The following is a 25,811-nucleotide window of genomic DNA, read 5'->3' on the forward strand; positions in this document are numbered from 1 at the left end:
CTGACTTGAGTTGACTCACAGCTGTATCCCATACCATGAGCACCACACTCAGTATAAAGGAGGAAGTTTGCCAAGGAGAGAGGAGTTTCCTGCTGGAGTCTTCTCTCTGGGCTTCCATTTGTGCTTCTTTTCTGCTCCTGAGAACTGCCGTCCTGGACACTATGGCTGCTGCATGCTATCTGGTATTGACATTGCTGTTAATTTGGTTATCTCATTACGTTATTTTTTGTTTCAGCCTGTGGGTCTTCTCTCCTTTTCCTGATTTCCCTTCTTTGCTGTGAAGGGGTCATCAAGTGACAGAGCAACTGCTTTAGTATAGCCCCAGATATGGTCTAAACGTAGGGAGGTTTTTATTATAGCAGTGGATTCTATGATTATTTTTCTTATTACTTTAATTTATGTTTTACTGTCAGTCATCAGTGTTTGTTTAACACGTGGAAGGGTCCTGTTTAAACATTCCCTCAAGATACTTGGCTAAATTTACTATCCATTGGATGCCTCAGAGGATAAATTATTGAAATCTAAGCTCATGCTTATTCCCATGGCTAATGCACAATTTTGCAGTTGGAATAAGAGTTCTAAGCCAGAATTCTAAGAGATGGAAAATTTTGCCTGCCTTATAAAGTAAACAGGTTCAAGTTGCCTTTTCAGTTTGTGAGGAGCCCTTGAGAATCCCTTAGCATGAGAGGTGTGGGCTGGCTGCCCCTGGGAGCCTCCCAAGCAGCTTTTCAGTAACTAAAACTCAAACAGGCTGAGTCCCTAGTTAAAAGGATAACCTAGGAATGGAGATATTTAAGGACATTTCAGTTTTTTCTTTAATATCTTCATATCTGCAGTTAGTAAAACATTGCTAATGGGACAGAACTGTCACTGCTTTAGTTTGATTTCTGGGCTGCTTCAAAAAATTGTTTTCTTCACAGAAACTTTCTTCTATGAACATGAACATTTCTCAACAAGATACTGATGACAGTTAGTGTATATATAGAGGTTTATATCCAAGCCTTGTTTAATCAAGGATATTTAAATGGATGTTAAATGTCATCAGTCCTGTAGGTGCCACATTTCCTTGACTCTATTAACCCTTGTCCTCCCTAACAATTGCACCCTTATAATTTCTGTGAAGTCCTCAGGTTATGGCATTTGATATCAAGACTGATGGGACAACAACTTTTTTTGCCCCTTACCCTAGTTACTGGTCTTCTAAGAAGTTCTATAATTTCAAAGTACATCCCTGATGTCTTAAAATCCCCTAATAAATACTCTCGCATTTCACTTCAAGGAAATGTGAGATCAAAATAACAGATTAACCTCTTCTTACAAAACCAAGTTCTGAATAGAGAAATATCTCTGCAGTTCTAGGCACTGTTGGTTTCCTCCCCACCACTCACTGCAACCCTTCAAGAATGGGGTGATCTAGTGTAAAATTAATGATGCTGGTCCCAAAATATGGGGATTGCAATCCACACTGGCATCTTGAAATATGAGTTACTTATCAGAAATTCACAGGAGCCCCTATTTAAATGACAGCTTTCAAGTCAGGCCATGTAGATGGAATTTAAGTTCTTAGGCCTGAAATACCTAATTTAGGTGACCAAAATCATTAAATCTGATGCTTTGAATTCTTTGGAGAGCTGTCAAAAAACTTAAGACTCAAGGGCAATATTAAATATTGCTGTCAATAGAAAAAGTGGCTCATGGCTCTTCCTTTCCTGTCCTCTCTCACTCTCTTTCTCTCTCCATGATCATCCTTCCTTTTGGCAATAGAGCGTTAAGCAAAATTTAACATGTAGCTCAACACTGGTGTAATACAAACTGTTGTTATATGGACAGTGCTTCCAGCAATAAGTACAAAATACTGTGCTTAGCACTTTTTGTGCGTGTCCCTCTTCTTTCGGATCTCTGCAAAGCACATTTTAAAGATCAGGCATGACCTGGCTCATTGTGCTGAGTATCTTCTCTAAGCTCAGCAGAGCTGTGGAGAATAAGCACAAAACACCATGCTTCTGCCTTGACGTACCAGAAAGAAACAAGAATACCACAGAGACTGAGCATTATGGATGTATGTTATGGACCACAGCCAGGATGTGTGTTAGGTTAATTACCTCAGCAACAGCTGAGTGACAAATAGCAATGATTTATTTAATAGGGGGGGAAAAAAAATGTTATACAGAATGTATCAAACCTAATGAAGATCCTGCTGCAATTATTTCCTTGTGCTTGCTAAATGTTTCAAGATCCAGATGCTCTTCCAATAATTAATTGTATCATGCTCCTCTGGTTTAACTTTTAATTGTTTGCTTTGGAGAAGGGAAGTACTGGTGTTGGTTTGGGCTTTTAAGTGCAACATTAGTTCTTGAAATGCTGAGGTTTACAAGCTAAATTATCTTTTAATTATACATTACTTCCTAGAAAGCAGTGCATTCCACAAAACACAATAGAACTGGCCACTCTGCACCCAGGAGGGTTGCTGTAGGAATGAAGTAGACTAGAACTCAAGTATGCCGCCCACATAGTAAAAACTTCATGTAAAGACCCAATGGTCTTCTACAAAAGTTAGTGTAATGCACCAGGAGTTAAATTGATAAGGACTTGCTCATTCTGAAAGAGAACAATGGTCTATGACCTTGATACAAACACATAGTGTTCTGACTGCATACAAACAAACTCACTGAATGTCAATATTTACATATGGCCTATGTACTAACAGGGACAGCTAAGATACAGGAAAGCATGTGCACTGTCTCCCCAGGGACAGGTGCCATTCAAATTTCTAAGTCATCACTTGATGCTGGGTGATGTTGATGCTATAGTTAAAACATGCCTGGAGCGAACTCAAATGTTCAAGGAGGTTTTGTTCCAAATTTAGTAAAGGATGAAAGCTCAGCTTTAAAAATGAGGGGAAATATGTCTGCTTTTATTGCATTCCTAATGCAAAAGGCTGAGGATTTAAACCCAGGTCTTTTGTACTACATCCCCCATACAGTTCAATGTGTCTTAACCAGTGCAGGGCTAGGCTCACAGTCTTTGTCCTTGTGAATATTTAATAATTCAACAGGCAGTACTAACAAGGATTTCCCTTCTAAAATCCTTGCAGCCTTGTGGCTGTAGCACTAGTCAATCAGTTAAAGAAGACCTGAGGCAGGGTAATTTAAACCGTTTCACATATTTGGGGAGCGCTCTTATCACAAAGATTTTGTAGGCAGCGTGGCATTTGCTTTTGAAAGAAGACTGACAATTTATCAGCACAGTTGTTGAGTCTTTGGAAGGGGAAAAAAACCCAAACACATCTGTTTGCCAACAAATCATAAAGCAGCTTCAGTTTATCAGGATAACATACAAAACTCTTCCTGTTTTCAGAAGGCAGTATTGGAAAGGTGCTTCTTCAGTCATGTGCTCAGGCTACTAGCTGAAAACATTGCCCACTTCTTCTTCAAAACTGTGAATGGATTAGCTATTGTTGTGATTATTCTTTCACTGCGCCTTTACCAACAGATACATTGTATCCATGCAACATGAACAAGTAATTATTTCCTTTTCTAGTAAAGTGCTAAGGAGTTTTGTTTTGCTTTGCTCATTTCGGTATGTTGTGGGTGTTGTAATTGACTAGTTGCTCTGATGGTGCTGAGAGAATGGAACTAGGCTTTGCTGAGCATTTAGGAAACACTCTGTAAAGATTTGTAGATTGCTTTGAAATTCCAATTCAGAGCACAAGCTTGTATGCAATGGTATGCTACCACAGTGTCCAAAAAAGGCACTGTAAAAGGAATGATCTTGCAGCTCAATGAAACAAGAAGTTAATAATCTGATTAAAATGGTGGCCTGCCACCATACAAGCTTCTTATGGAATTTGGATATAAATTCCATATTCCCAGCACCAATAGAATATTTACTTTGCTGCACTTAGGCCTCTTTTACAGAAGGGGAAATAAAGCAAGAAAATTGGCACTGGGGAATGAAGACACGAGCAGTTGTGCTGAATCTATATGAGGTGAGCACTGACAGAACAGCTATAAACAACATTCAGTAATAAGAAGAGAGTTTTACATTAATGTTTCTTGGCCTGCTTTTGAGGAAGGCTATGTCAATGATCTTAATGGCAGATTTAGTCTCCATGCCTGTAAATCACTTTAGCTATAAATAAGAATCTGTCTATGTCGACAACTTTGCTGAACTGGGACCACTAAGTGTTGTATTTTTGCTGGAAATATTATGAGACACTTCAAACTGTAAATCTGAATACATTTGGATACCAATCAGGCAGTTCTAACACCAGCAAAACTCTCGCTGACTTGAAGGGAGTTTTGTCTATGCAGAGAGCAGGATTAGCCCCTCACATAGTTGTTTCTTTAGAGAAACTGTTAGTGAAATGAGACCTCATGCATTTCTCCTCAGTTTAACATTATTTGCTCAAAATAGTTTTCCTGTGTTTGGCATTTCCTTGCCCATATAAATCCCTTGTGTTACCACACATGTTTGAAGCCCACTGACTTAAGGATCTTCATTCTGCCTGTAAGCCTGTACTGTACTGAGTAGACTCTGGCTTCTGATCTAGCTTGACACTATTTCCCAGATTGTTTTATGATGCTATTGTTTTATCATTAATGAGAATAACCTTCATGAGAACAGCTGTGGTACAGCTACATCTTAGAACTGCATCCTGACGATACTTAAAGTTCAGCTGGTGAGAAGCTTCATAGATTCTGCAGAACTGGTATGATTTATAAATCATAGTCTAGCTCCACTCCCTAGCTGATGTCTGACAAAAGGCAATGAAACAAAAGTATTTTCCTTGGCAGTCCCTGTCAACAGAGTGCTTTTTCTAGACTGAGAAAATTAAAGCCATGATAGGAAATACCTGGTAACACAGGTTAACAGCTATTGTATTTCAGAGTCTCATGTAGATAGACACTCAGCAGACTGAACTAATATCATAGGAGAGAGTTTTGAACTCAGCAGTAATCTCTTCATGTGTATGTGAGGAGTTTAGAGTTAATATCATGAGCTTTACTCAAGTCTAGAAAGGGTAGATCAACCATTGCAAAAGTCTCCAATTTGAATGCCTGTTTTGCCCCAAAAGGAGTCGATTCAGTGAGTTGGACAAGCAGTAATGGGTAAAATTGGACAATTGCTATTAATTCTGCTATGTAGGTTGAGATGATTTCAGCCTCTAAATTGCTTTTCAAAAGTACTACTTTAGCATGAGAACAGAGGATTTGATTCATGTCATGTTTTGAGTGGAGTAGGTAATGGGAAAGCTGTAGAAGTTAAGAATTAAAAGGTTTTGAATATTGTGGATGTGCATTTGCTTTGCTATGTCATGGCATATGTGCATGCACCCTCCAAACATGCCTATCAAACTAAAAACTAACAGAAAACTTGAATGAGTGGTTCCACATGTACCAAAATCCAATGGTATACTTATTTCTGCATATGCCCCAAACTGCCATGCTTACCTTACTGTGGTGGGATGGAAGGTAAGGCCGAGAAGCCTCCTCCCTTCCCCCTTTGTAAAGTAAAAGGGAAAAAAAAATTGAAGGGAAAGGAAAAAAAAACTCGCAAGCTGAATTAGCAAAGCAGTGGAGCTATATTTACAAAGCGATGTAGGGTTTGCAGGGGATTATTTACAAATTTACAATATCTACAATATATACAAAGATATACAACAGAGTAACACAGAAATGAGAGTGCCCCCCTCGGCAGAGAGGGGTCCCCCACCTCCGCTCTCCCCTCTCTTCCCCCCCTTTCCCCAGAATGGGATAGAAAGAGAAAGAGAAGAGAGGAAAAAAAAGTTAGAAGCAGTTTGTGTTAATTGGAAGGGAGTTAGTATACAGGCCTGTTATCTGGTTTTCAAGGCCGAGGCGTTGGCAGAAAGCCCAGGACAGAAAGCTGTTGCCTGAAGAAGAGGCGGAAGCAAGACTGACTGAGAAGTGCTGGAAATGTCCAGTATAGTCCCAGCTCAGAAGTGCTTCCTCCCACTCATCCAATGAAATTAGTTTAGACTATTCCTTCCGTTTACCAACTTCCGTCCACCATATTCCCTTTCTTAAGGGGGCAACGTCAACCGGCCACAATCCACCCCTTCTAAACAATTTCATTGGCTGTTCATACTGTCCATCCAATCCAAAACGACATTTACAGTTCGTGAGTAAAGTTCATAGTCCATTCTGGCTATGCTCAGATGTAGATGATTCAAAAGTCCAAGAAAATCAGAAAATGAGAAAAATGGAAAACAGTTCATTTCTTCGCCGACGAAGCAAAGAAAAGGGAAACAGGGAAATCTCAGGGTCTCTTAGTTGACTCAGGGCTCTCAGGGATCTCAGGGTTCGTGCACCGTAGACTCCTCGTTGATTCTTCCTTTGGACGCGATGTAGCTATACAACAGTTTGAAATTAACCTCTTTCAGCTAAAGTTAAATTTCTTGGTTCACTGAACCTCTACTATTTACCAGCCAGGTTGCTTGTGCTAAATGTTTTTCCCAGTTTTTCAAAGATCCACCTCCCATGGCTTTGAGAGTGGTCTTCAACAAACCGTTGTAGCGTTCAATCTTCCCTGAAGCTGGTGCATAGTAGGGAATGTGGAATATCCACTCAATACCGTGCTCTTTTGCCCAGCTCTTTACAAGGTTGTTCTTGAAATGAGTTCCGTTGTCTGACTCAATCCTCTCTGGAGTTCCGTGTCTCCACAGGATTTGTTTCTCCAGACCGAGAATGGTGTTGCGTGCAGTTGCATGTGGAACTGGATAAGTTTCCAACCATCCAGTGTTTGCCTCTACCATAGTAAGCACGTACTGCTTACCAGAACGAGAACGTGGTAGAGTGATGTAGTCAATCTGCCAAGCTTCACCATACTTGTACTTAGACCATCTGTCACCATACCACAAGGGCTTAAGTCGTTTTGCCTGCTTAATAGCAGCACAAATGTCACAGTCATGGATGACTTGCGTGATAGCATCCATGGAAATGTCTATGGATCTGTCACGAGCCCATTGGTATGTTGCATCTCTGCCTTGATGTCCTGACGAATCGTGAGCCCACCGAGCTAAGAATATCTCACCTCGGTGTTTCCAGTCGAGATCAAGATTAGAGTCCATGTCTACTTGAGAAACTCTTGCAGCTAGATCTGCCTGATGGTTGTGTTGCTGTTCCTCAGTAGCTTTGCTCTTAGGAATGTGAGCATCGATGTGTCTCACTTTCACTGGAATTCTCTCGATTCGATCAGCAATGTCCTGCCACAGGTTGGCTGCCCAAATGGGTTTTCCTTTCCTCTGCCAACCACTCTTCTTCCAGTTCTTTAGCCAACCCCATAGAGCATTGGCTACCATCCATGAGTCGGTGTAGAGATAAAGCTTTGGCCATCTCTCACGTTCAGCCACGTCGAGAGCTAGCTGGACAGCTTTTACCTCTGCGAATTGACTGGATTCTCCTTCTCCATCTTTTGCCTCTGCAACTCGGCGTGTTGGACTCCACACTGCAGACTTCCACCTTCGCTTGTTTCCAACAAGACGACAGGAACCGTCTGCGAACAAAGCATATTTCTTTTCATCATCAGAAAGGTCATTGTAAGGAGGAGCTTCCTCAGCACGAGTTACTTTCTCCTCTGGAGGTTTGGCACAGTTGATACCTTCAGGCCAACTTGAGATCACCTCCACTAGACCAGGTCTTTCAAGATTTCCCATTCGAGCTCTCTGTGTTATCAGAGCCATCCACTTAGACCATGTTGAGTCTGTGGCATGATGAGGTGTGGAACCTTTGCCTTTGAACATCCAATTCAAAACTGGTAATCTGGGAGCTAGAAGAAGTTGTGATTCAGTTCCAATCACTTCAGAAGATGCTTTTACTCCTTCATAGGCAGCTAGAATTTCTTTCTCTGTTGGAGTATAGTTAGCCTCTGAACCTCTGTAACCTCGACTCCAGAAACCAAGTGGTCGTCCACGTGTCTCACCTGGAGCTTTTTGCCACAAGCACCAGGTTGGACCATTGTCACTTGCAGCCGTGTACAAAATGTTCTTAATGTCTGGACCATCTCGGACAGGTCCCAGACCCATTGCTTGAATCACCTCTTGCTTTATCTGGTCAAAGGCTGCTTGTTGTTCAGGTCCCCAGTGGAAATGGTTTCTCTTTCGAGTCACATCATACAGAGGTTTCACAATCTGACTGTATCCAGGAATGTGCAGTCTCCAAAATCCCACTATCCCCAAGAAACGTAGGGTCTCTTGCTTGTTTGTGGGACTTGCCATGGTAGAGACTCTATTTACCACATCCACTGGAATGTGTCGGCGTCCATCTTGCCACCGCACTCCCAGAAACTGAATCTCTGTGGTAGGTCCTTTCACCTTGTCTCGCTTGATGGCAAAACCTGCATCCAGAAGAATGTCAATGATTTTGTTACCTTTCTCAAAGACTTCCTCAGCAGTTTTACCCCAGACGATGATATCATCGATGAACTGGATGTGTTCTGGAGCACCTCCTTTCTCCAGAGCATCGTGGATCACTGCATGACAGATGCTTGAGCTGTGGATCCAGCCCATTGGCAATCTGTTGAAAGTGTACTGGATTCCTCTCCAGGTGAAAGCAAACTGAGGCCTGCATTCCTCTGCTATGGGAATGGAGAAAAATGCATTAGCAATGTCTATGGTAGCATACCATTTGGCCTCTTTGGATTCCAGCTCATACTGAAGCTCCATCATGTCTGGTACTGCTGCACTCATAGGTGGTGTCACTTCATTCAGGGCTCGGTAGTCTACCGTCAGACGCCAGTCTCCATTCTGCTTCCGCATAGGCCACACTGGACTGTTGAAAGGTGAATGAGTTTTGCTGACGACTTTCTGACTTTCCAACTGACGAATGAGATTCTGAATGGGCAACAAAGAGTCACGGTTGGTTCTGTATTGTCTGTGATGCACAGTCTGAGAAGCAACCGGCAATTTAATGTCCTGTATCTTATGTTGTCCCACAATTGCAGATTCATCAGAAAGCTCAGGTCTAGCAGATAGCTTCAATTTTTGTCCATCAATTTCTATTGAAGCTACTCCAAAAGCCCATTTGTAACCTCTAGGGTCTTTGAAACGCCCTTCTCTCAGAAAATCAATTCCCAAAATACAAGGTGCGTCAGGTCCGGTCACAACTGTATGCTTCCTCCATTGTTTACCAGTTAAACTTATATTAACCTCTACCTTACTTAACTCTTGAGATCCACCAGTGACTCCCAGAATAGTTATAGACTCTGATCCCTGATAATTTGATGGTATTATGGTGCACTGAGCTCCTGTGTCAACCAAGGCCCTGTACTTCCGAAATTGTGAAGTGCCAGGCCACTGGATGTACACATCCCAATAGATTCTATTATCTCTGTTATCCCTCTCCTCCCCCTGGCGGGAGGCAGGGCACCCCTAGTTATGGGGAACATGCGCACATGTGCATTGCACATATTGTGCAGGGTTATAACTTTGCATGTTATAACTGGAGCCACTGTTGGAGCCATAAGAGTCGTTCTGGGGAACTGTGGAAGTAACAGCTACCCTTCTGGTATTGCTACCTCGGGTTCTGCCACTTTGCAATTCCCTCAGTCTCCTGAAAAGATTAGAAGTTGGTTGGCCATCCCAGCGGTTCATGTTCTCACCAAACTGATCACGCAGAGTTATCCAAATAGTTCTACGTGATTGCCTTGGTGGTCTGTTTTGGAATGACCTGTTTTGGAATGTCCTGTTTTGGAATGACCTCCTTGGAGGACGTGTATTCCTCACAGATGAAACTTGTACCCACCTGGAGGAAGAATTGAAATTATCCCTTTGTGCCAATTGGGATATGGAATTTCTAAATTCATCTTTTAACTCTCTCATGCAATTCTCAATTTTTCCAGACAGAGTTTCAATGGCTGAAACCAAAGAACCATGTGTCATGCTATCCTCCAATTGTCTCATTTGATCACTGAATTGGCCAACCGTAGGAGAAGCTCCACCATAACTTCTTGACACAATCCTGCTTGCCAGAATGTTTGCATAATTGGAAGGAGCAAGTTTGATGATCTTTTTAGCAAGACCAATACCCACAGGAATGTCATCAGGATTCAGAGTTTCATGTTCACCATAGAGTAGCTCTCTAACAGCAAATTCTCTCAAGCGCTTAATTCCCTCATCTATGGTAGTCCAGGGTTTAGGATTCCATGGAAGATCATCTCGGGAAGGGTATCTCAGGGCAACCGCTATTAAAAGGCGTATCCACAGATTAACCTTACCGAGAGCTTCGCCTAGATGTCTATCTATTCCATTGTCCCTTGAGAGAGTTCCTAACTGAGCTGCTGACTTGTCTCCAATTGTTAGAGCTGAAGCACCTGTATCATAACACCTACTAAGCCAAGCTAGAACTGGCTCCTTATCTGCCCTGGTGAAATCTTTACGGACATTTCTCAATTCCTCCCGTGGTGACGAACAGTCCGTAATATCATCTTCATCTTCATCTCCCTGAATTCTTTGCCCATAAAATCCTGCTGTCATTCTCCTAAGGATCTCTTTAAGCTGAGAACCACCTTTGCCAGCTGCTTTCCTAGCTTCATCTCTATCCTGCTTTGATCTCACTAGGTTAGCTAGATCTTTAAAACAAACCTTCTCTTCCTCCTGAGCAGGATCTTTTAGAGTAGAGGGCCCCTCACCAGGATCAGTCTCCTCCTCTTCTTCTCCATCTTTGCCCTTTCCAGCTCTAGTCTTTAAAGGAGCCATCTTGACTGGAGCTGTGTTTGCATTTACAGCCACCTTAATGGAAGCTGACAGGTCCTGAGATAAATCAGCTGCTGGGGCAGTGACTTCCGGTCCCACTGAGGGAGTGGGTGGAAGTGATGTTGCTCCATTACTGGCCGACGGAGAAGAAGAAGAAGGAGAAGGAGTGGGAGAAGGAGTAGGTGCCATGTTGATACCAGCCGATGCCCTTGGCTGCTTGCTAGAATCAGCAAAGTCATTTAGAGCTGCCTTACCAATTAACTTTTTAGCCTTCTTTTTAACTGACACGGGTTCTCCACAGTCCTCGTCACTAGATGACTCTGGGACTGACCTAGAGCCACGGCGTTTTCTTTTTGATCTAGTTTTAATAACAAAACAAGCTCTGGACACCTTTCTCTCTCGCCGCAGAGAAATCAGGAGATACACGATAATTATCACCAGCAGCAGAATTATAGACATCAAATAAATCACCTTTGGATCCCAGGCATCACCTAAAGTTACTGTCTCCTCAGGCGGAATCTTAAAACCCTTTATCTCAATTGGGAGAGTGGTGGAGGTAACATTCCTGTATCTCACTGGCCATAACAAATTAATACATTTTCCATACCATAATTTAACTCTATACATAACCCACATATAAATTGTCCGCACCAAATATTTACCCAGGTAATCCAAAATCAAACCCAAACAATATCTGTAAACCAGAGCCCCAAAAATTGAAAAGAACAATCGCTCCACAAACCACAACACCTTCATGTTTGCTAATTCAGCTAGGAAACACTAAATCAATCAAATAATAAATTAAACTAATTATCTGCCGCACGTTGGGTACGCCAATAAAAAAAAATGTGGTGGGATGGAAGGTAAGGCCGAGAAGCCTCCTCCCTTCCCCCTTTGTAAAGTAAAAGGGAAAAAAAAATTGAAGGGAAAGGAAAAAAAAACTCGCAAGCTGAATTAGCAAAGCAGTGGAGCTATATTTACAAAGCGATGTAGGGTTTGCAGGGGATTATTTACAAATTTACAATATCTACAATATATACAAAGATATACAACAGAGTAACACAGAAATGAGAGTGCCCCCCTCGGCAGAGAGGGGTCCCCCACCTCCGCTCTCCCCTCTCTTCCCCCCCTTTCCCCAGAATGGGATAGAAAGAGAAAGAGAAGAGAGGAAAAAAAAGTTAGAAGCAGTTTGTGTTAATTGGAAGGGAGTTAGTATACAGGCCTGTTATCTGGTTTTCAAGGCCGAGGCGTTGGCAGAAAGCCCAGGACAGAAAGCTGTTGCCTGAAGAAGAGGCGGAAGCAAGACTGACTGAGAAGTGCTGGAAATGTCCAGTATAGTCCCAGCTCAGAAGTGCTTCCTCCCACTCATCCAATGAAATTAGTTTAGACTATTCCTTCCGTTTACCAACTTCCGTCCACCATATTCCCTTTCTTAAGGGGGCAACGTCAACCGGCCACACTTACTATATCAAAGATGGTTCCTTGAGCAAAATTAAGTGAAACTAAATGAAAATATTGCTCTGTGTGTACAGGATGAAGAATAACTTCCCTGTAATTCTCTCCCTCTTAAAGAGGTTTTTACCTCTGCCTGAAGTGCCTAGAGCAAATCCCTGCTCGTTTCCTTTCCAAGTTTCCTGCAGATCTTAGTGGGAGGCCCTCTGGTTCAGAGGAGCGAAGTTATTACTTCTGAGGTGAAAATAATAGTGGAACTTTGCATCATCTCACTGCAGCACTTGCAATAATTTCCTATCATTGCCCTATAAGCTTTACTCAGTTACATAGTTTTGTCTGTTCACTGCCATTAGTTCTACAGTGCCTTTCTTTTCCTTTCTCTTTTTTCTTCTCTTCATGTGGAAAAATAATTACATCATGCAAATATTGTTCTTCTGGTGCTAGGCACTTTATATTTCTGTTGGAATTTCAAGAGAAGCAGTGTAAACATCAGCCACAATTATTGAAAGCATTTCCCTAAGTTAACATTACTTAAAATAGTCAGTTGTCAAAAAAAAAAAATGAAGTTAGACTAACTTGTATGAGATGTCTATCTTTGCACAGCCTAGCAAATGATATTTGTTGAAGGGCTTGGTGAGAAAGGTAAAATGCAGCTAAAAAAGCCAACACTGACTCAGTTTTAAACTATAGAGTTATTGATACCTTTTGGGTTGTGGCAAGAATATTGCATTTTTCACAGCAAGGGACTAGTAGGGTCTGTACAGTGTGTTTGTTCTTTTCCCTGAAATGAATTCTTGTGGATAAGTATTACAGCAGTTATGGTCCAAAACAGACTGAGGGAGTTGGGGCTGTTCAGTCTGGAAAAGAGAAAGCTCTGAGGAGATTTCATTGTGGCCTTCCACTATCTGAAGGGGGCCTACAAGAAAGCTGGGGAGGGACTTTTGAGGAAGGTAATGATAGGAGTAGGGGGAATGGGGGAAAAAAAATAGAAATGGGTAGATTCAAATTGGATGTCAGGAAGAAGGTCTTCACCATGACACTGGAACAGGTTGCCCAGAGAGGTGGTAGAAGCCTCATCCCTGGAGGTTTTTCAGGCCAGGCTGGATGTGGCTCTGGGCAACCTGATCTAGGTTGAGGTGTTCCTGCCCATGGCAGGGGGGTTGGAACTAGATGATCCTTATGGTCCCTTCCAATCCTAACAATTCTGTGATTCGATGATAAAAGATTACTGGACCAGCATGCCATGTAGATACACATGCTCACATCAGCTTTTCTGGTACTTCTGAAACCTTGAGCCAACATGTTGTGAGGAGTGTCTTGATCTACACAGGGTCAGAGGGGAATTATGAAAAAAAATCACATAAATGGAGTTCTTTCTTTGCCTATTTTTCTCATACCACAAAGATAAATCTTTGTGAGAATTTATGTATAAACTAGGTTGGAAATTAGAGAAGAATAGATTTAGCTTTTTACCATGAAGGTGGTGGAATACTGGAACAGGCTGCCTAGTAGAGGGCTCATCCCTGCAGATATTCAAGGTCAGGCTTGACAACGTGATCTAGTGAAGGATGTCCCTGCTCACTGTAGAGGGGTTGTACTATATGTCCTTTGGAGGTCACTTCCAATCGAAACTATTCTATGACTCTGTGATCATAAGATACCAAATCTGTGTTTAGTGGTGCCTGTATTGTATTGAGGAATATGTCAGAAACATGATCTCATGGTTGCATCACTTAGAGTTGTTTACCTTTATGGAAACAAATGTGGGTTTTGTACTGGAACTGCTTGTGCTCTCACACATTTCCTGGTCAAAAATTAGCAGCTGCACATCTCATGCCTGCAGAAGTTCCCCTACAACTTTCACAGCCTCACTTTGTTGCATTCATATTTAGGATGATTTCCACACTAGCATTTTCTTTTGGATTCCAAGCATGCTTTTGAACAGTAGATCACAATGATGATCTCGTACCAGGCTTTGGTTCACATTGCAAATGTATGAGAGCATGCAATCTCCACTGCTTTCAGTTAAAACACTTTAAAATTATGCCTCAGCAGTGATCTGTAATCTACAGGAACTCTTATGCACAGTTCTGATGTAGAGGACCAGACCAGAGGATGCTGGATCATCAGCACCAACTGTTCTCCTCTACAGATCTGACTTGGGCTGTGTTTATATGATGAAGTAGTGCAGCCAAGAGAGGCAGATTTGTAGAGGAAAACTATTCCAAAGAGAGCAAAGTAACTTCTGATTTATATGATATTTTGGTGGTTGATTTGACTTTTACTGAAATAGTGTCAGTCTTCCCACTGATTTGAGAGCTGATTCTGTGTCTAACGAGCTGTAATTAAAATAACAAACAATCTCCTCTCCCTTTCCAAAAACATGCCTGTTGCTCATTTGAAAGCTTGCTTTTCTCAATTTGGTAATTATCCCTACCATATTTCATGATTACTTTTTTTTTTTCCCCTCAAAGGAGCAATGCCAGATATTCAGAGGCTGTATTAGCCTCATCAGTGAGGTATTCACAGACTGCTTTATCTGCTTTGTCATTTCAAAAGGACAGCTGTCTTCACCTGCCTAGCAGCCACACGTTAGACTCGTGAGGCGAGTTTAGTGTTTGAGCTCGGCCCAAAGGAAAGAGAACTCACAACCAGATTCCTTATACCCCACACAGTACTGTGTGACCATAAAAAAACAATCAGCTGGCACTTGTGTGCTGAGCAAGAGCATCTGTTAATAATGGGGGAGTCAAACAAACTGCTTGTGAGAAAAATCAGTCAGTGTCACTTCATGTCTTTAGACTGAATATTATTTATCAAGAATTCTCAAGTTTATTTCAGTTATTCCTTCATCTAATTTACCAGGTGTCTTTTCCCTTTATTTCTCTAACTAAAAAGCCTACTTCTCAAGTGCAGATGAGCTTCCTAATTATATTAGTGAGAGCTCTGTGTGTAAAATAAGCGAAGATTAAGTTATTGTATTTGGATAAAAATCCCCAACCTGAAAGCAGCTATTATTACATTTTTTTTCAATCCAAAGCAGACATGGTACAGAGACATGGTACCACCTTTGTCACTCAAGTAAAATTTTGTAATGGAAAGCTGCCAGAGTGACCTGAAGCTATAGTCTTAATTCAGGGAAAGTGCTCTTTGTATCCTGTGAATATTTTAGCTGGGGAATGATTGTAGTATCTAATGAGTAAGACATAAAGGGAAAAAAATAAAGGTTTCCAGTTGAGAAGAAGCCTGTGATGCTAAAATGACACTTCTATTAAAACATACTAGTTCAGTTGCTGCTTGGCAAAAAAAATCAGAGCATGAGGTTCAGGAGGCAGCCTTGTAGCTTCATGATAAATGATGGAACAAGACTTTAGCAAGAATCAACATGTTGCTGTGGAAATTGAAAATGGGAAGAACACCAAGAGGGGGGAAAAAACAACTCATCCCTAAACCTAGTCAGCATGAGAAGGCAGAAAGAAAGTTGTCTCTTTTATAACAAGGGTAAAATCAGTCTAACAGGCAAGGCGTACACCATGTTTGTTCATCAAGAGTATTTTCAGAGGGTTACCTCTCCTTTTTGGGCTGTCTTTATATGGAAACCAAGTTGCATAGCAGAGTAAGTCTTTGCTTGATCTCAGTCTAGCACAAAGGTTGGCTACACACTTAATATATAGTGGGGCTTGCAAGCTTGGTAGTATTCCAGAGCCTTCCAGATAGATCATTCACACTCCTATCTATTTCATAAGAAGCAAGACTGAGCCAAATGCTTGGACAGAAATGAAAATGATGCCTTAAAATTCTGTAAGGTACAGAACCAAACAATGTAAAAATAATTCCTTCAAAGCAAGCAGAGAAGGATGACGGGAAAAAAAATTAAGGCAGGCAGGCCCAGTAAAATTTATATTGGGAAAGACTTAAAAATGGAATACTTGAAATATATGAGTAACTTCATGTTGACAGGCTAAGATGACTGGCACTGACTAGTGCCAAAGGAGTTAACTTGTGAACTTGTTATATCACTGGTGTATTTGTTTTATTCCTTGATAAAGAGATAAAGAACTGCAGGGACAGGAAAGGAAGAGTGCAACTTTCAAGAATGTTCTGACTTTTTTGACAGTGACTGCTTTGTATCCCACAGAGGAACAGGGTCAGTACACATCTAGGTGACTAAAGAGTTCTAGAGAAGGGCAACAAAGATGGTGAGGGGTTTGGAGTACAAGCCCTGTGAGGGGAGGCTGAGGGAGCTGGGATTGCTTAGCCTGGAAAAGAAGAGGCTCAGGGGAGACCTTATTGCTGTCTACAACTACCTGAAGGGAGGTTGTAGACAGGTGGGGACTGGTCTCTTCTCCCAGGCAACCAGCACCAAAACAAGAGGACACAATCTCAAGCTGCTCCAGGGGAGGTTTAGACTGGATGTTAGGATGAAATTCTTCATAGAGTGATTTCCCATTGGAATGGGCTGCCCAGGGAGGTAGTGGAGTCACCATCACTGGAGGTGTTTAGGAGGAGACTGGATGAGGCGCTTGGTGCCATGGTTTAGTTGACTAGATGGTGTTGGATGATAGGTTGGACATGATGATCTCGAAGGTCTCTTCCAACCTGGTTTATTCTATTCTATGAAATAAGCACTGAATTTAAAACTAGTAACACTTAACTGTTGACCATTATTACTGTGGGTTTGGGGTTTGGTTTGGTTGGGTTTTGTTTTGTTTTTTCTTTTCTGACCAGATAACTGGTTGCTCGTATTTAATTAGCTAAGTCCATAAGAATCTGTCTGGTTTGAACATGAAGTGATGTTTATATTGCTGGCTATACTACATTTGAATTCTGCTTGAATACTAGGCTATATTTGCTTTTAGATTTTACAAATTCACATTAGTTTGATTTAGAAAATTGTTATTGCTCCACATGACAACCTGGATATCTGTATACAAGGGGTATTGATAAAGAGCATCACAGTTAATGGGAAAGAGAATCCTAGATTAGGACTCTGTATTATGCTAAGCCTTGTTTAACTTCATTAATGATCCCAAAAAGGCAGTGCACAAAGCTAGTAATTTTCATATGTCACGTTGAACTATGCAGCTATTACTTGTGAGGAAGGGAGAAGTAGTGGCAGAAGAGATCTAGGGGAAAAAAAAACACAGATCTGTGAATTGAAAGTAATCAAATCAGATTCAATTACAAAAATTAAAAGGTTACACAATTAGTTCATTAATCCTAAATGCCCTAAAGCGAGGAAAGAGATCTAAACCAATTCTTTGAATAAGATAGTAAGTTGTGGTGAGAAAGAGCTAGACATGAAGATGCTGTTTGATAGAGTACAAAAAAGGGAGCACTGCAAATGTAGCCCCTTTGTGCATGTCTACCACATCAGGAAGCCAGGAGGCAAGGTCCTTATAAAATAACTGATTCAAAGCTCACTGAAGCAAATGGAAGGACTCCAACCCCTGTCAATAGGCTTGGATCAGGCTCTAGGCATGTCTGTGTGAAGTCACTTGGAACATTGCATTCCCTTTTTAGGCACAACCATTACCACAAAGACACTGAGAAACTGAAGGAAGGCCAGAAAACTCTACTACCACAAGCACAGGGACTGGAAAGACTGAATTCAGGGTGAATTGATTTAAATCAGCACACAGGAAGCTTGGATTTGTACAATTAAGTATCGTCTTGTTGTGCATTTGTACTTTCTTTTCCTTAAAGAAAAGTTTGTTCTTTCCAATAAATGAGCAGTAAAACATGTTTTAGATCCCTCTGTTTTATGCATTTTTCTTATTTAACTGACAGCATTTAAGTATATTTATATAAAGAAGCTTTTAATTTAAACCCAATTTTACTGAAGACAAATTAGAACTGATTCTTTCTGGCTGCAATGTCCAAGATCTTGTAAATGTCTCTTTTTTTCCTTTTCCCTTTCCCCCTAGTTGTTATTCATAGGCTAGAAGAGGAAATGAAGTTTTTCCTGCTTTATGAATCTTGCAACCAGTTTTTCAGTTTTGAAAGGTATAGCTAATGAACTGAACCTGTGAGAGAAATGGAAATGAAGAAAATATTCTCTGGATCTATGAGCGGGGCTGCCACCAGAAGGTGGTTGGGCTTTTTGACAAACATGGCTACTGACTTTGGCCAAGTTCAAAAGGCCTTTTGAACCCTCACAAAGGATACATACTGTGCTTTTAAAATTACACATTACCTTAAAATTAGAATAACTTGATGTTTTGGGAAGCTTAGATCAGATACCTTATAAAAAACTGTTTCCATACATCTTGTCTACTTCTTACTGTCTCTTCCAATTTTCGTCCTCTTGATTGCTTCACCATATTTTCCTTTACCACTACTAAACTGTTAACATAAATAAGAGGGCAGCAAGAGTTACTATGGTTATCAATCTAAAATTAGCTGGAGGTCATAATTGCTGACACATTAGGGAGTCTGTTGCCTGTACAACAGAGTACTAAAATAGGTAAGGGCAAGGAGGAAATAAAAACTTCACCATCATCTGTGCTTTCCACAGGGCTGGCCAGAATCTAGGTACTAGAATTAAATCATAGCAGCACTTGGAGATTGATTGTTCTCTTCTCAAACCCAGGAAGAATATCTTATGTCCTGTTCCTGAATCTTGATGTTGTGGCCAGGCTTAGGCCACTAGCAGGCAGGGGAATTGTTAACCAGATGTGCAGAAGCTCATATGGGAACATTTTAGGCTTCAGAACAGATTTTATACACAGTGATAGGGACTGACAATATATATGGCACATCAAGCAAAGAGAGGAGAACTAGCAGAACAACTCTCCTTCAAAGAAACAGGCACTGTAATACTTCCAACCAAGCTTTTACACCAGACACTCACAAAAAGGTCTGAGCCATTTAATGCATTCAGGCCAAAGAGCCTCAAATCCAGTCCTGGTTTTCAGGTACCTATCCTGCTCTAGCATGCAACTGATTTGATAGAAGAATTTAATCACAGGCTGCTCCCACTGACTTAAAAAAAACAACTAAACAAACAGCCTTACGAAGTTTCAGAGATTTGGGAAACTGTACAAGTAATTATAAATTGCACATCAAAATCTAATAAATGCTCTTAGTTCCTATAATCACACTTGTGGAAAAAAAAAATTAGTTTAAAACATTTTGGCTTTAGTCTGTTCTGCAAACTCGTTTGAGCGAGCAGAGCTATGGCAAAGGGGGCAAATATAAATGAGAAAAGAGATCTCGCTAGTTCTGTTTATTTCCCCAAATAAAACCAAAATCAGACAGACAAAGAGGTTAGACCTATTTCAAACAAATCAGAAAACCAAGTTTCTTACTCTTTATGAAGTATATATAATACATCTTCACTTGCTCAGTTTACAGGATGTCTGTAGTTAACCATAAGGACCTACTTGCTCAGACAAGGCAAAAAAAATGAGCCAGTGACTTGATATAAGATCCATTTTTTTGACCCTTGCATCAAAGAGTATCATATCTTTGTTAAAATTCAAATGGAATCCTTGGACTATTAATCCAACCCTTAATGGCTGGACTTGATCTTAGAGGTCTTTTCCAGCCAAAGCAACTCTGTTTCTATGAAAACTCTTCTGTGACATTTTCTTCTTATCACAAGAATGGGGCAAGTAGAAGCTTTCAACTCATTGGGTTCCATGGTGTATTGCTTGCTTAAGGTGGCTTTCATTACACAACTTTAGGTGCCTAAGACTTTGGGATGTCTATTTTAGGGGTGACGGTTAGCCTTTAAAAGACAATATAGTGAGCCTAGATTCAAGATGAGATGTCCTGTCTGAAACAGCTTTTTTAGCTCCACTAAAATGTATGGTCTGTGTTATGCAGGAATTAGTCTGGTTAGCCAGAATATCTCTTTCTGGTCTTGTAGTTATCCTGTGAAAAAAAAACATTGACTAGAATAAGATGTTGTTAATTTCTATCTATAGATTAAAGAGAAATGGAAACGGGAAATCGCCTACAGTGCAAACACGGGGGTGGGGGAATTGCTCCCTCAGTGGTTACTGTAAATGATGAGTCAGGAAGATAAATATCTGTGACATCCCCTACCTTTGTGCTGAATAAAAAGAAAAGAAAAGAAGAGGCACATAATTCAGAGTAAAAATAAAAAGTCAAGCCTCTCAAATATCTTGGTTTAAGCACTCCATAGCCTTTGTACTTCCTTCTGTGATGAGGAAGAGAACCAAATAATTCATGTTATGATAGATAACCTCTTGCAGTAATTGCTGCTCTGCCACATGTTCTCAAGCAGCCATGCCAGAAGACCCTTCAAAGTGAGCCTCTGCAGCATTTAAAATATACATCCATCCCACAAAAGCTTTCTTCAGCATGATCTGCATATTCAGGAGCTACACACAAACTTGCTGGTATTGAATTCTATGATAAATGCAAAATTCTGAGGTAGTCACAGTTTGTGTTTGTTTCTCCAGACACTGTTATGGTTCCTCAAGTACATGATGCTAAATGTAACTTTTATTTACATAATTAGCTTTTCCATGAGGATGTGAAATTTACCCAAGAGCTGAGGACTTGAACCAGGTTCTGTGTACCAAATTGGTGTCTGCTGAAATCCAAAAGAGAGACTGAAAGTTTTGGACTTAAATAGTACTATTGATTTGTAGTAGTAGTGGATGAAACTATAACATGCTAAGTCTTGTGGAGCCTTTTATTTTCAGGAGGAACATCACACAAGGTGAAATAGAATAAAAAGATGGTCCTGTGATTAAAAGTTTATGTTGCTCTTGTTGAAAACATTACACTTAAGTATCAGCAGTTACATAAACAGCATTTAATGTCATATTGGACTTTTAGGACAGCTGGTTTCATCTTGGCCTCTAGGATGCCTTGTCAGAAGGGCATGTAGCTGCGTAGGCTGCAGTCTTGTCCAAAATTACTCAACATTTGGATCTTTGTGTTGCAGAGTATTAACAAGATTACAGGTCATAATCTGTAAAAGCTCCCCTGCCACTGCTCTGCTTGACTCCATTCCAGATGAAATCTCTTCAAATAAATCCTGGATCACAATGATACTCCTTTATGTCTCTACAGTCAAAAAAAAAAAGAGGGTAAAAGGGAGGGGGGGGGGAGGGGGGGAATTGTATGCGTATAAAGAGACGTGTCCTTCAAGGGTAAAGACCTAAATTAATGTAGTTCTTCATTTATCATCTCTGGAATTTGAAAGTATCTGTTCTTGTAAGAGAGGCCAATTACAATATTTAGAGTAAAGTAATTCATCTAGTGATCTCTCTTCCATTGGAAACTTCTTAATTTCTTATGCCCTTTTCTGTGGATTCACAATGTGAACATACCTAGGCATGCATCTGTTATTTGTGGCAATTTAGAGCAATTACTTAATTAACTCTGGCATATGGCGTTGTTTTACATCGGGGGGTATTAGACCTGTTTTCTTTTAAGAGGAGCAAAGAAAGGCTAGATGCAGACAATACACATGAAAGGAATTAATTCAATTTGTTGCATCGCATTAGGCCACTTACTGTTTACTGTCCAAGCCAGCAAGGGATCCCGCTACCTGCTTCTACATCCTCATGGAATGAAATTTTGCCCAGCTGCTTCCATTTATGGCAAAGACAGGGAAGACTGCCCTTGCACTCAGGGATGTAATTCAAGTTAAATATATTTATAGACTCTTCTATAGTATGACTCCCCACACTATATGACCACTCCATACAGACTCATCCCTACATGAAGGTGATATTTAACATCGCTGGTTCTATCAGAAAACAGAGGAAAGAACTGTACTGGAGAGAAGGGGAGTAAACATCTTCCCAAATATTACTCATGGATTCTGTGGAACAAAGATGTTCTGAGACCTCTTCATCTTTAGCACCAGCCTACTGCATCTTAAGTTGGGCCATTGCCATTAAAGAAATGGAAGGAAAAAGAAGGCAATGGAGTTCTATCAGGACTCATGTATGTAAGAGTTTAGCACAAAATCCAATGCAATGTTCATACATTATACAGGTGCTGGGCTCATGCTCAGAAACGTTGTTTCAATCCCACTGATTTGCCTTCAGTGGCTTTTAAATGCTGAAATCACTTTGAGAAAGAGCCTAAGTCCCCAGTAACCTTCAAAAACCTGCTCTATAGCAAGACCACTAAATAAACTTCTTGTTACTTGTTAAAGGGAAAATGATGTCTTTGTTTAGACTTCATGTGACCAAAAGTCCAGTATTTGTGATCTAATCCAGCAATTTCTCCACTAGGACTGAGTTCATTCTCAGCACCTTTGCCATTTTACCTAATCAAGTGTGACAACAGGAAGAACCCACCAGTAAGTCCAACAATATACGCAGTATACTATAGTAGAATATCTCAGCAGGGTCACAAGAGCCAGATCTGGGTTTGATTTCTTTGCTACATTAGAGATCTTGGGAAGCAAAGTGAAGCTTTTGTGGCTTACAATTTTGTTTTGGTTTTTATTTTCCCCATTGTTACTGTTTTTCAGGGATAAAGTCTGCTCCATAGGAGCCACCATGCAGAGCAAGGAACATCTGCTTTCAAACAGGCGCTTAAATCTAGCTGCTCAGATTTCCCAGATGTTTCACAACTTCTCTTCATGCTTTAATGCCAGTAGCATTGTGGTTGTTTTAGGCTATGCCTTTAAAATTTGGTTACAGATTTTGAGCAGAAAAGTAGAAAAATAAAAGTAAAAGTAAATCACTGTTGGATGTGAAAAGGAAAACAAAAGATTACTCCAAACAAATTCCTTAGATAAATGTCTAGAATAAGACGGGCTGTACCTAAACAATTCTTGCTGGTACTCTCCTTTCCTGATCTCTGCTGTTTGCTTTGCTTGGGAGAGATTAACTTGCTTGCTGTCTGGCCTTGGCTGCTTTGTTTAGTTAAGTCTAACCCACTGCTTTCTCTCCGCTCCTTTTCTTTCTTGGGACAGGGTGGAGGGGCAGTGGGATGGCTTCCCTGGTCTCTCACCAGGGGAATTTTTGTTTGCTAATTCTTAATATCTGTATAATATTGTAAATACTGCGTATTTTGTAGATACTCATTGCATTCCACTGTAGAGTGTAGATTTTGCTTGTAAATACAGCTTCAGTTGCTTCTGAGTTGGTCTGTCAAAGTTAATGACAGGGTGGGGAGTACTTCAACCCACCACAAGCATCTAGAGCTTCATGCTGAAAATTATTGGTTCTAGTCATCTGACTAGAACATATTTATTCAGCAGTAAAACCTAACTATCCTATATGATATTAGAATAACTGGGGATTTTCAGCACCTTCCATGACACAGGTTTTGTGAATTAGGATAACCAGCTGCAGTAAGGCAGCAGATATTGGAGAAAAACATGGACTGCTAGGACTGTATACCAGGAAAATAATACTGTTTTCTTTGCAGCCATGTCTGCCTACCCAACTGGATGAGTTTCCACATTATCCCAGAACAGCAAGTCTTACTCTTCAGTGAAAAAGAGGGTTGTAGAAGCAGCAGCAATAGTAATATGCCAGCTTGCTTGCTGTACAGGAGAGGGAAAAAAAAATCATATTGATGCTTTGTAAGCTAAAATCAGTTTCTGCACTACCTTTTTGCCTTATTTCTTTTTTTCACATTTAGTATACTAAGAAAAGTCTTGCACATGAGATGTCCAACCACCCAGACTGCTAATGGGCTGATATATTTTTTTTTTTTTTCCTACTGTCTTGTGATGAACACTGCAGAAGTTAACATATCAAATATCCATTAGACTGAGGGTCTCCCAAGATCCTAATTGTAATATACATAAAGGCAGGTACCTAAAATGTCATTGGTATTCTAACATGTTTCCTTTGAAAGTGTCTAGCAAGATTTAATAGAAAAAGAGAGAGAGAACAAGGTATTTGTTTGAGGTGGAAATCAGAATGACAGTGCCCATTTTGTTTTATTTTTTTCCATATACAATAACCTGAGGAAGATCAAAAGACAGCGCAACAATTAAAGAACCAGAGACTTGTGAAGAAGATTCCTGTTCTCCAGGCTGGCAAGGGCCATGGAGGGCCACCCACAAAGGTTCAGTTGCTTACCTTGTTAAACACTTCCTGGTTTCACCTGACATGATCTATGAGGCTGTAAAGTAGTCACACTTCAAGTGCCTTTCATGTGCACTTCAAATTCTTTGGAGATATTCTTCGCTATCAGAATTTCCCACTTTGAAAGGGAGGACTCTTTCAAAAGAGAGCAGAACCTCTCGAAAACACAGCAAAAATGGGGGACAAAAATAAATAATAAAAATGGCAAAAGCAAATCAATGGTTTGGCACAGCCCTAAAAGGTCAAGTTACATAGGAAGGGTTTTATTATCACCTTTATTGAACAGCTTTATTACCTGCCACGCTTTTTCACTTTAGTGGTGCTTAAATGCAGGGTGTTTCCCCCCTTCCCCCCCCCCCCCGTAATGTATACTTACACAACAAATTAAGTGGCAGACTAACTGTGTTTCAAAGTGTCCTTGCATCCTTATCATTTGCATTTTGAACTGCCCATGTGGGCTGTACACACATCATATGGCTTGTTGCCAAGGCATTCAGCTACAACATAGAATGTTTTCAAGTTCAAAGCTTGTACCGTTGTTCACCTCATTCTTGTGTTTTACCCTCACTTCTGTTACATCACTAGAAGATATTTCTCTTGCATCAATAAATCCTTAATAACTTGCTCACTTTAAAAGTGTGCAAGCCACTTAAAAAAAAGGACAAGGAAAAGAAAGAGACCAATACATAAAGATAAAAGATGCCAGCTTTGTGCAGCTGCTATATTCAGCTATTTTTAAACAGTGTATAAGGATGCAGAAAGTTCAATTAACTCATCCATAGGGATATTATTGCTCTGTTACTGACTTTGTCTCCCCCCCAGAGCACATCTGCAGACCCTGTTGCCAGGAGGGTGCCACATGACTCTAGGGCTTCAGCGAGAAGTCTCCAGTTGCAGGATGAGAGCCTTTGTGCTGGCAACTGCTGACAGAATATATCTATATATATATAGGTCAAGTTACCTGAGTGTGTTCTACTTGCATATAGCATCAGTGGTCATCTTCTGTTTGTATGTTTCTTGGTATTAAATTATTCCCTTTCTTAGCAAAGCTTTTTAAAAATAAATAAATATATAAATAAAACATGATAGAGCTGCTTTTCTCCTCTCAACAGTCAGGTTTTCTCTCTTGAGTGGTAATTGGGAAGGGAGAGTACAAATCTTGCTTTGAATTTCTTGATTGCATTTTTGTGCTTGTTGTAGAGGTTGGGATTTTCTTTTTATATCTATATATATACACCCAGTAACAACAGAGACTGAGAATAAATTCTGCTTGGAAAATCCTGTTTACATGCCCTGCAAGTGACTATATATAAGGCTTATGATTGAGTGAATATAAGAGCATAAGACAAGTATCTCTATTGGATCTAGAAATTCTCAGGGGTTTTCTGATCCTCATTTATTCAGCAATATGCACAGGACTTCATGGTGTGCCGTAACCTAATGGCATCTATGATGGCTTACAAAGGTTAAGGATTACAGGATCACAGGATGTTAGGGGTTGGAAGGGACCTCTGGAGATGTGAGTGCAACTTCCCTGCCAGAGCAGGACCATATGATCCAGCACAGGAATGCTGGGTCTTGAAAGTCTCCAGAGAAGCTGACTCCAC

At 40.5% G+C, this 25,811-nt stretch overlaps 1 long non-coding RNA gene across 2 annotated transcripts; it reads left to right on the plus strand.

Annotated features, from left to right (window-relative positions):
• The first annotated feature begins 97 nt into the window (after positions 1 to 97).
• On the plus strand, positions 98 to 25,407 carry LOC137452117 (uncharacterized). 2 transcript variants are annotated; one of them, XR_010989970.1, is made up of 4 exons: positions 98 to 182; positions 22,390 to 22,457; positions 24,086 to 24,184; positions 25,027 to 25,407. It is a non-coding gene; the product is annotated as an uncharacterized lncRNA (long non-coding RNA). The 2 variants fall into 2 exon arrangements; XR_010989971.1 differs by having other exon boundaries at positions 24,090 to 24,184.
• The last annotated feature ends 404 nt before the right edge of the window (positions 25,408 to 25,811 follow it).

Source organism: Melanerpes formicivorus, unplaced genomic scaffold, assembly GCF_026170545.1.
Source record: "Melanerpes formicivorus ecotype bairdi unplaced genomic scaffold, bMelFor1.0.p_v2 SCAF_49, whole genome shotgun sequence".
Taxonomy (NCBI): Eukaryota; Metazoa; Chordata; class Aves; order Piciformes; family Picidae; genus Melanerpes; species Melanerpes formicivorus.